Source organism: Balaenoptera borealis (assembly GCF_965194805.1).
Source record: "Balaenoptera borealis genome assembly, chromosome: 6".
NCBI lineage: Eukaryota > Metazoa > Chordata > Mammalia > Artiodactyla > Balaenopteridae > Balaenoptera > Balaenoptera borealis.
This window is the reverse complement of record NC_138863.1, coordinates 35963125-35975486: the sequence shown is the minus strand read 5'-3', so window position 1 is coordinate 35975486 and position 12362 is coordinate 35963125. Positions and strand designations below refer to the sequence as shown.

Below are 12362 nucleotides of genomic sequence, written 5' to 3'. Positions count from 1 at the left end.
AGTGGAAATAACTGCTGCAGAGCAGAATAAAGAAAAAAGAAAGAAAAGAATTGAGGACAGTCTCAGTGACCTCTGGGACAACATTAAACACACCAACATTCGAATTATAGGGGTCCCAGAAGAAGAAGAGAAAAAGAAAGGGACTGAGAAAATATTTGAAGAGATTATAGTTGAAAACTTCCCTAATATGGGAAAGGAAATAATTAATCAAGTCCAGGAAGCACAGAGAGTCCCATACAGGATAAATCCAAGGAGAAACACGCCAAGACACATATTAATCAAACTATCAAAAATTAAATACAAAGAAAAAATATTAAAAGCAGCAAGGGAAAAACAACAAATAACACACAAGGGAATACCCATAAGATTAACAGCTGATCTTTCAGCAGAAACTCTGCAAGCCAGAAGGGAGTGGCAGGACATATTTAAAGTCATGAAAGGGAAAAACCTACAACCAAGATTACTCTACCCAGCAAGGATCTCATTCAGATTTGACAGAGAAATTAAAACCTTTACAGACAAGCAAAAGCTAAGAGAATTCAGCACCACCAAACCAGGTTTACAAAAAATGCTAAAGGAACTTCTCTAGGCAGGAAACACAAGAGAAGGGAAAGACCTACAATAACAAACCCAAAACAATTAAGAAAATGGTAATAGGAACATTCATATCGATAATTACCTTAAATGTAAATAGATTAAATGCTCCAACCAAAAGACATAGACTGGTTGAATGGATACAAAAACAAGACCCATATATATGCTGTCTACAAGAGACCCACTTCAGACCTAGGGACACATACAGACTGAAAGTGAGGGGATGGAAAAAGATATTCCATGCAAATGGAAATCAAAAGAAAGCTGGAGTAGCAATTCTCCTATCAGACAAAACAGACTTTAAAGCAAAGACTATTACAAGAGACAAAGAAGGAGACTACATAATGATCAAGGGATCAAACCAAGAAGATATAACAATTGTAAATATTTATGCACCCAACATAGGAGCACCTCAATACATAAGGCAAATACTAACAGCCATAAAAGGTGAAATCGACAGTAACACAATCATAGTAGGGGACTTTTACACCCCACTTTCACCAATGGACAGATCATCCAAAATGAAAATAAATAAGGAAACACAAGCTTTAAATGATACATTAAACAAGATGGACTTAATTGATATTTATAGGACATTCCATCCAAAAACAACAGAATACACTTTCTTCTCAAGTGCTCATGGAACATTCTCCAGGATAGATCATATCTTAGGTCACAAATCATGCCTTGGTAAATTTAAGAAAATTGAAATCGTACCAAGTATCTTTTCCAACCACAACGTTATGAGACTAGATATCAATTACAGGAAAAACTCTGTAAAAAATACAAACACATGGAGGCTAAACAATACACTACTTAATAACCAAGAGATCACTGAAGAAATCAAAGAGGAAATAAAAAAATACCTAGAAACAAATGACAATGAAAACACGATGACCCAAAACCTATGAAATGCAGCAAAAGCAGTTCTAAGAGGGAAGTTTATAGCAATACAATCCTAACTCAAGAAACAAGAAACATCTCAAATAAACAACCTAACCATACACCTAAAGCAATTAGAGAAAGAAGAACAAAAAAACCCCAAAGTTAGCAGAAGGAAAGAAATCATAAAGATCAGATCAGAAATAAATGAAGAAGAAATAAAGGAAATGATAGCAAAGATCAATAACACTAAAAGCTGGTTCTTTGAGAAGATAAACAAAATTGATAAACCATAAGCCAGACTCATCAAGAAAAAAAGGGAGAAGACTCAAATCAATAGAATTAGAAATGAAAAAGGAGACGTAACAACTGACACTGCAGAAATACAAAGGATCATGAGAGATTACTACAAGCCAACTAAATGCCAATAACACGGGCAACCTGGAAGAAATGGACAAATTCTTAGAAATGCACAACCTTCTGAGACTGAACCAGGAAGAAATAGAAAATATGAACAGACCAAGCACTGAAATTGAGACTGTGATTAAAAATCTTCCAACAAACAGAAGCCCAGGACCAGATGGCTTCACAGGCGAATTCTATCAAACATTTAGAGAAGAGCTAACACCTATCCTTCTCAAACTCTTCCAAAATATAGCAGAGGGAGGAACACTCCCAAACTCATTCTACGAGGCCACCATCCCCCTGATACCAAAACCAGGCAAAGATGTCACAAAGAAAGAAAACTACAGGCCAATATCACTGATGAACATAGATGCAAAAATCCTCAACAAAATACTAGCAAACAGAATCCAACAGCACATTAAAAGGATCATACACCATGATCAAGTGGGGTTTATCCCAGGAATGCAAGGATTCTTCAATATATGCAAATCAATCAATGTGATACACCATATTAACAAATTGAATGAGAAAAACCATATGATCATCTCAATAGATGCAGAGAAAGATTTTGACAAAATTCAACACCCATTTATGATAAAAACCCTCCAGAAAGTAGGCATAGAGGGAACTTACCTCAACATAATAAAGGCCATATATGACAAACCCACAGCCAACATCGTCCTCAATGGTGAAAAACTGAAACCATTTCCACTAAGTTCAGGAACAAGATAAGGTTGCCCACTCTCACCACTATTATTCAACAAAGTTTTGGAAGTTTTAGCCACAGCAATCAGAGAAGAAAAAGAAATAAAGGGAATCCAAATCGGAAAAGAAGAAGTAAAGCTGTCACTGTTTGCAGATGACATGATACTATACATAGAGAATCCAAAAGATGCCGCCAGAAAACTACTAGAGCTAATCAATTTGGTAAAGTAGCGGGATACAAAATTAATGCACAGAAATCTCTTGCATTCCTATACACTAATGATGAAAAAGCTGAAAGTGAAATTAAGAAAACACTCCCATTTACCATTGCAACAAAAAGAATAAAATACCTAGGAATAAACCTACCTAAGGAGACAAAAGACCTGTATACAGAAAACTATAAGACACTGATGAAAGAAATTAAAGATGATACAAATAGATGGAGAGATATACCATGTTCTTGGATTGGAAGAATCAACACTGTGAAAATGACTATACTACCCAAAGCAATCTACAGATTCAAGGCAATCTCTATCAAACTACCACTGCCATTTTTCACAGAACTAGAACAAAAAATTTCACAATTTGTATGGAAACATAAAAGACCCCGAATAGCCAAAGCAATCTTGAGAAAGAAAAACGGAGCTGGAGGAATCAGGCTCCCTGACTTCAGACTATACTACAAAGCTACAGTAATCAAGACAATATGGTACTGGCACAAAAACAGAAATATAGATTAATGGAACAGGATAGAAAGCCCAGAGATAAAGGCACGCACATATGGTCACCTTATCTTTGATAAAGGAGGCAAGAATATACAGTGGAGAAAAGACAGCATCTTCAATAAGTGGTGCTGGGAAAAGTGGACAGCTACATGTAAAAGAGTGAAATTAGAACACTCCCTAACACCATACACAAAAATAAACTCAGAATGGATTAAAAACCTAAATGTAAGGCCAGACACTATCAAACTCTGAGAGGAAAACATAGGCAGAACACTCTATGACATAAATCACAGCAAGATCCTTTTTGACCCAACTCCTAGAGAAATGGAAATTTAAAAAAAATAAACAAATGGGACCTAATGAAACTTCAAAGCTTTTGCACAGCAAAGGAAACCATAAACAAGACGAAAAGACCACCCTCAGAGTGGGAGAAAATATTTGCAAATGAAGCAACTGACAAAGGATCCATCTCCAAAATTTACAAGGAGTTCATGCAGCTCAATATCCAAAAACAAACAACCCAATCCAAAAATGGGCAGAAGACCTAAATAGACATTTCTCCAAAGATATACACATTGCCAACAAACATATGAAAGAATGCTCAACATCATTAATCATTAGAGAAATGCAAATCAAAACTACAATGAGATATCATCTCACACTGGTCAGAATGGCCATCATCAAAAAATCTACAAACAATAAATGCTGGAGAGAGTGTGGAGAAAAGGGAACCCTCTTGCACTGTTGGTGGGAATGTAAATGGATACAGTCACTATGGAGAACAGTATGGAAGTTCCTTCAAAAACTAAAAAGAGAACTACCATACGACCCAGCAATCCTACTACTGGGCATATACCCTGAGAAAACCATAATTCAAAAAGAGTCATGTACCACAATGTTCACTGCAGCTCTATTGACAATAGCCAGGACATGGAAGCAACCTAAGTGTCCATCAACAGATGAATGGATAAAGAAGATGTGGCACATACATACAATGGAATATTACTCAGCCATAAAAAGAAACGAAACTGAGTTATTTGTAGTGAGGTGGATGGACCTAGAGACTGTCATACAGAGTGAAGTAAGTCAGAAAGAGAAAAACAAATACCGTATGCTAACACATATATATGGAATCTTAAAAAAAAAATGGTCATGAAGAACCTAGGGACAAGACAGGAATAAAGACACAGACCTACTAGAGAATGGACTTGAGGACACGGGGAGGGGGAAGGGTAAGGTGTGACAAAGTGAGAGAGTGGTGTGGACATACATACACTACCAAACGTAAAATAGATAGCTAGTGGGAAGCAGTCGCATAGCACAGGGAGATCAGCTCGGTGCTTTGTGACCAGCTAGAAGGGTGGGAAAGGGAGGGAGATGCAAGAGGGAAGAGATATGGGGATATATGTATAGGTATAAGTGATTCAGTTTGTTGTAAAGCAGAAAGTAACACACCATTGTAAAGCAGTTATACTCCAATGAAAATGTAAAAAAAAAAAAATGTAAAAAAAAAAAAGAACTTGGGTATTAAAATGAGTTGTTACACTCACTACCCTTTTTGCATGTTTTAGAAAGCACGTATATTCTCAAATGCTTAGAGAATTTGGAACAGCAGTGAAAACACATTTTTATACTTAATCCTATTATTTAAAATCTAGGTTTCTGTAATAAAACTTATTTTGTACTTATAACGTATTAAAAGTTGTGTCTTGAAACCTGGTCCCTGTGCACGCACAGCTGCCATTGTGAGTGAGCCGGTGCAGCCAGCTGCATTTGTAGATAGAATAGAAAGACTCATTTTGCCTGCTTCCAAGCTTTCCAGGTCTTCACAAACATCAATTTTCCCGTGTCCTGTGCTGAAACCAAAAATGCTGCTGGTAGAGATGAATCCTCAGGGAGACAGACTCTGAGATTTATGTTCCGTGGGGACAGCCCTCAGGAACAAGAGCATGAAGGAGGCAGGACCGGGCAGTGGGAGAAGGTAAAGTGTGATGAAGTTTCAACAGCAGACTCAGGTGACCCTGCAGGGATCTCCTGATGAGCAGAGCTCTTCAAAACTGTCCTGCACTGAGACAAAGGGGCAGATGTCTGTACCCCGACACTAACCAGTCACTGGATACAGACCGGTCCCCTCCCATGGAGGGGACACAGCCCTGGAAGAGGCCGCAGCTCCTTTCATCTGAGAGCAAGCCTGGGGAGGACTCAGCTGAAGCCATCCCCAGCACTAATGCAAGCATCTGGGAGAATAAGAGGCCTCCTGAAGGGGAGGGGTTGGGCAGGGCACGACACCAACTGCATGCACCCCCGTGCCACTCGGATGCACTTACTTCACACTTACTTCGTATGTAAGTACACACCACCTGGAAACAGCCCCTCTGTGATTCTGGTTTGTCTCTCTTCCTGGGAAAACTGACAGTGGGAGGGTTACTGGATGACATACAGCCACCCCCGACTGCCACTGGTCCTGAGGCTGCAACTGACACTCATCTCATCTCCCTATCTAACTACATGTTCTAGATTCTCTTCACCCCTAGCATCTCTGCCGGTCTAAGTGGCTTACATGGTAAAGTGACCCAGACACTCCTTCCTGAGTGGGTCTGAGCTTCTGGACCCTATGCCCTTCTCTGGCTATGACTGTTGCACGTGACCATTTATAGTCAAAATTGGGGAACTGAGTATCAAGAGATGAGATGACCCACTGGATCACCTGGGTCCCATATGAATTCTTCCCTATTGTGTAGCAGCTTCTCCATTTCTACTGATGATTAAATTATACCCGTCAGACAGTGACTTCCTTCTTTGCCTTTGACAAACGTAGCCTAAAGTGACCAGGTAGCAGCTATAACTTAGAGGTGAAAGGAACTCTTGCTGTAAATCCCATTGGAGGCATTTCCCTTCTGGGAACCAGGGTCTCTGGATCCCCAAAGCCTGGAATTAGAGATGGGAACGACCAATGTTGGTCCATGTTGCCTGTGTCCTACAGCCCCTTCAGTGCCTAGTCTCTTTCCACCCTTAGCAGGTCCAGCATAGCCTTGGTCAGGTTATGTTATGGTGGGCTCCTAATTATTGGTTAGCAGCCAAGAGTGGAGTTGGGAGGAAAACCTAAGGGTTTTCTTACAAGGCAGAGGACTCTGCACCATGTTCAAACAAGGGGGAGTGTTTTAGCAGGAAAGAGTGGGCTTTTTTTTTTTTTTTTTTTGCATTGTGCCAAGGCTCCAGGGGATCAAAGTTCTTTTTTTTTTTTTTTTAATTTTTTAAAAAAATTTATTTATTTTTGGCAGTGTTGGGTCTTCATTTCTGTGCAAGGGCTTTCTCTAGTTGCGGCGAGCGGGGACCACTCTTCATCGTGGTGCACGGGCCTCTCACTGTCGTGGCCTCTCTTGTTGCGGAGCACAAGCTCCAGACGTGCAGGCTCAGTAGTTGTGGCTCATGGGCCTAGTTGCTCCACGTCATGTGGGATCTTCCCAGACCAGGGCTCGAACCCGTGTCCCCTGAATTGGCAGGCAGATTCTCAACCACTGCGCCACCAGGGAAGCCCCAGGGGATCAAAGTTCTTTAGCGCACACACCCAGCTATCCCCATCCCAGGTCACAGGGTCCATCCCTTCCCAGCCAGGGCTCTGACCGTGGCATAGCTGACTTGCTGTAGGGCTGACAATTCAAAGTTCTCTGGTGCTCAGCTACCCTTGTAATTAAAGTCTGGGGACTGATCCTCAGCATTTTCTGTTCTCTGGCTGCAGGAGACGATTGTTCTTTCATATGCTTCTGAGAAAGCCCTCTGAACTTACAATTTGCCTTAAATTTGTGATTAATCACCCTAACCTTTTCATTATCTTTCTCCATTGCATTGAGTACACTCCGCAAAAGCAACCTAATTCCACTGTCTTTATAATCACTTCTTTTCCTGAATCTCTGAGATGTTGCACCTGCCAGCTGGCAGATGACCTAGTTCATAAATCCCATTTTAGAGATGACTTTCTGAGACTGGCACCAAGGTCTTAAGTTGAGTTCCCAAGGAAGCAGACTCTGAGATGGAGATTTGCATATAGGGATTCCACTGGATGTATTCTTGGGAACAATATGCATGGGGGGGAGGGGAGAGAGAGAATAGGATGGAGCAGAGGGAAAAACTGAACTGCAATGAAGTTGCAACAGAGGCCCCAGTTGATACCCTGAGCGATCTCTGGTCTGGAATGGCCTTTCAGAGTTGTTTGAACTGAGGTGAGGGGGAGGGGCCTTTGTTGCTCCTTTATTGACCAGGATGTCTTTGGATATGGGCAGTCCTTGGAGTGGAAACATAGACTTGTGTGAGGCAGCTCCCTTCAACAAAGGGCAATTCCTGGGGCATGACTTACTGTGTGCCATCGGCAAGCAATACTCCTAATAGCTGGCAGAATAAAAACCTCAGTCCTGTAGGTGAGGGTGGGGGGAGAAACCTGGGACGTAACTTGCCACTGTATGTACCAGTACAGTTCTGAAATTTTAATAAGATCATGAATGTAGAAGGGCTTTAAATTTGTCAACACTTTATAAATCCAGGTTATTTTTACTACTTCACAATTTTGACATGGGTTGGCCCAAGCACAGGATCAACTGCCATGGTCAGTAGGACAAGATCTCTTTAAGTCAGACTGTTCCATGTTTTAGTCAAGTCATTGGCCTTCCAACAGTCTGTCATCTTATTCCAAGACTACAAATTCTTGGTAGATTTTAGACAAATCTCTCCAGTGTCCTGTAAAAATGAGGGGTTCACATTTGACTTCATTTTTTCCATTCAAGATTTTTTCTTTGGTGAGCAGTTTAGAATATGTGAAGGGTTAAATACTAGTATCATGGCAAAGTTGAAACAGAACCATAAGTTTAATATTATTTTAAAGTTAAAATGATTTAACATGACACCAAGCTTGAGTTAACATTCTACATGGTTGTGGAGATATTAGGGTTTAAACAGATGTCAGCAATTTTTTTACAAAACGGAAATTGAGTTCTACAGATGGTGGAGACTGAGGAGTTCAAAGTGTTGTATAAAAAATGTACACTCGAGTAAAAAGTAATCATCTTTATATTTCAAGTTTGAAGACGCCCTTTTGGTGATGAGGATAATTTTCAAGCCGATCAGACAGAAATCTATTTACCTTTCACTTCCACATCATAGTTTTTTTTTCTCTGCTACAATTTCTAATTATGGAAGGTATTTGTGCAGTAATATAGGACTTCTCTTTTTCCAATTCCCACCCTTATTCTACCTCATTTTTCTATTAGCATAATATTGTTCAGCTTGCCTTATCATATTTTCCATAGCAACAGGCCACAGTGTCATAAAAATCATCTTCTTCCAGATTTTTATTATTTTCCATATGTGGTTGGACTTCTTTTAGAAAGTTGTAATTTTCATGCATTTATTTGATGAAGATGCTCTTACCAATTGAGGAAAGGTTTTAAGGTTATAAGAAAATATTCAGGTATGTGAGTTTTGTCCCTCATCGCCAGTTCTTTTAGTTGTATAATTTGTGCTCAAAAGTGCAAAATTTTCCGTAAATGATGAAACAAAATTCATATTTTTAAATGAGAGAATGTAAAAATACATTATCTACAAAATTATCACTTCCTGTTTTCACCCAAACAGCCAGATCTTTTTTCAAATGTACAATCAATTTTGTGTACTTGAAACCCTGACTGCCAGAGTAGTTAGAGAAAATGCATCGCAAAATTTCATTCAAACAGGGAGGAGAATCGTGGGACTGGAAAGAGGATGAGGGACCTTCTGCAATGCATTTTGGACAATAGGTGGGATACAGGAGCCCTCCATTCAGATGTAGGTTGGTTTCTAGCCTTGATGCCTAAGACCTCAGGGAAAAGGGTGTTCCAATGACAAACTACAGACCCTGGAGAATATCTGCCCTAGTTCCAACAAGACGAATACTGAAGAATATCTACTCTACTTCTAAGAAGAGGAATTTGGGATCTGAAAGATCCATACATAAAGACTGCCACTGACTTCCCAATCTTCTTACCCTCAGATACTACAGTTCTCATTTATAGTTGCCCACTGCTATGCCCAGTATCCTCTTTTGAGTAGATTCCAGAAGGACTTTCAGAGTCATGGAGGAGTTGAGGTCATCTTTGGTGAATCCCAGGGGGTACCCATCTCACTCTACCAGTGTCTATCTGGAGAGTTCTATCACCTTGAGTCTTCTCTCTCTGGCTTGGTGCTGTCTCGCTGCCTCTAGAGAATACTGTTGGCTGCTTCCTATCAGTGATATTCCCTCAACCATGGAAAACAAGTAGCTTTGCTTCCCTCCTCCCATCTTCTTTTGAAAATCACCAGACGTGAATCCTATTCTTCAAAAAGTGAGGACTAGACTCTGTATCACTAACTGTCCTCCTTTACCATTGTCATCCCAACAATGACACCAGCCACCTTTTATTTACCTCACTCTAGTATCTCTATTCCTTATGGTGACCCTACAAAGTTGAGTTTTATCTCAACTTTCTGATGAGAAAAATGAGACTCAGAAAGATTAAATAACTTGCTCAATGCCACAGAGCTAATAAATGACAGCACTTAGACTAGATTTTACATGTCTCCCAGCACTACACTGTCCCCCTCATAGCATACTGCCTTCCGAAATAAAGAGGTGATTCTTATCCATTACAGAGATCGCTGTCATGAAAGGCTGTGAACAAGGTGGCAGGCATTCATCCCAACCACATTTCTTACATAACTGTAATGTGGCCACATCAGGCCAGGTAGAAAAAAGAGGACAGACTGACTGCAGACCAGTGAAATCAGAGATTCCAAGGAGCTGTGGGGAGAGTAGAATTTCTCAAATAATATCACTGCTACTAATGTCCCCCAAACCTAGGGCTGTGATTTACCAGACCAATAAGTAAGTTTACCCAAGAACAGACCAGAGTTCTCCTATCTGTCCTGGATGAGTCTCTGGATGGTTGTCAGTCACTTTGGCCTGAAAGATGAAGTGAGATTCCAGAACCTATCAATGTTGCAGCACTATTAATCCTCTTAACAATAGGATTAAAAGATAATAGATCACTAAAATGTCTGGACTTCCCACTTAGATGCCGTTAGGCCAGAATCAGCTATTAGGATCTATTATTTTTTTCAATCCTATTGTTACTAGGATCAGCAGTGCCTGAACATTGAGAGGTTCTGAAACCTTATTCCACTCAGGTTGCTAAGTGGCAGATATCTGTTCTATATATGAATATCTTACTGCTGCTTTAGCCTTTATATTAAACCTATTTTGAAAGCATAGCCCAAAGCCATTCGTGCCATTGGCTTCTTTCTCTTTGCTCTTTCTTTGAGTTATGAACTGAGCACATCAATAGCTGCTCTGAAAGCTTTGATGCTTCTTTGGCAATGACTTCAGTCCTGCTGCATTTACCACAGAACTGCAGTGACTGTCTTATGTGGAGAAGCATATTTGTGGTTGATAAAATGCTAGTTCAATGGGGGGAAAAGTGAATTGATTATATTGAGCATTTTTATAACTGTCACTTTTCTAAAAGACAAAAGAGAATAACTTTGGTTTCTTCATCTTTTCCACATATACACTGACTTTTAATTACAATCAAACATTATTAAAGGAAATCCAAGTGAAACCAGGGGGAAAATCATAACTATGGTTTAGTACATAGGATTTCATTTGGTCTGGGGTGGAGGGAGTCGGCGGGCACTTTCAAGCTTTTCGATTTGTACAATATTTGATTATGTATACAATTAGTCAAAAGGTATTCTACTCAGTATAATTACCTGGAGAATAATACATGGTGTGTAAGGTACTACAACCCGCTTCTATAGTTGGAATTCTGAGAAATGAGAATCCCACTGCCCTCTACCTGAAAGCACGGTTTAAGTCTATCATAGCCTATTTTCTTATCCCAAAGATTTTTCTAGGGGACTAAGTTTGCCTTTGTAACTCACCATCCTTCTTCCAAGAGAGGCAGCATGATAGTGGTTATGTTCAGGGACTCAGAGACAAAGAAAACTTGTTTCAAATCGAGGCTTAATCACTTAGCAGCCTTATTAGCCTATGTGGCTAGTTGTTTAATCTATCTCAACTTCCACACCTGTGAAATGGGCACCATGTAAAACGAGGATCCTCATTACGTAAAACAAAGATCAAATGCCATACTGAGTACCAAGTTACTGGCACACAGTAAACAGTAAAAGTTAGTTGACATTATTACCAGGGTCATAAAAGTCCTTAGTGGAACTGTGGGGACAGGTCACACGTGTTTGAGGAGGCTCATCTGCCACGTGAGAAGCAGTGTAATGGATGTTAGAAAAATCCTTAAAGATGTGGAGTCTGCTTCTGGAAATGGTTTCTGCTTCTTCTGAATGACCAAGATGGTTCCAGACCCTCCAAGTCCTGGCAGGACAATTTGAGGCCATGTTCCTTTGACTGACTGTATAAATGATCCCAAAACTAGATTCGAGCTTTCATTTTTACATTATCATTCTTTCTTTCGGGATGATTTATCCTTCTGGGACTCCTCTAGTGATAATAGCAGCTGCTTTCAAGAAATACTTTTGAAAAGGGAATAATCTTATGAGGTTGGAGGTGGTTGGGGAAGAAGGGGAGACCTGCTTGAGAATGGAATTTGCAGTAGGCTCAGAGTTCTGACATTGCTTCTCTGTTAATGAGCTTGTAATTTGATTACTTCATCTACACCACTGTTTCTCGATGGCTGGTCCTCTGAATCACCTGTGGGAGGGTGCTTGTCAAAAATGCTGATGCCTGGGCTTCCCTGGTGGCGCAGTGGTTGAGAGTCTGCCTGCCAATGCAGGGGACACGGGTTCGAGCCCTGGTCCGGGAAGATCCCACATGCCGCGGAGCAACTAGGCCCGTGAGCCGCAACTGCTGAGCCTGCGCGTCTGGAGCCTGTGCTCCGCAACAAGAGAGGCCGCGATAGTGAGAGGCCCGCCCACCGTGATGAAGAGTGGCCCCCGCTTGCCGCAACTAGAGAAGGCCCTCGCACAGAAACGAAGACCCAACACAGCCAAAAATAAATAATAAATAAAAATAAA

At 40.5% G+C, this 12362-nt stretch overlaps 1 long non-coding RNA gene across 1 annotated transcript in view; it reads right to left on the bottom strand.

Annotated features, from left to right (window-relative positions):
- Positions 1-12362, bottom strand: part of LOC309631241 — a 94770-nt gene that overhangs the window by 49927 nt on the left and 32481 nt on the right. Inside the window, exon 8 of the long non-coding RNA XR_014246140.1 lies at positions 71-12072. This is a non-coding gene — a long non-coding RNA (uncharacterized lncRNA). The remainder of the gene's footprint in view (positions 1-70; positions 12073-12362) is intronic.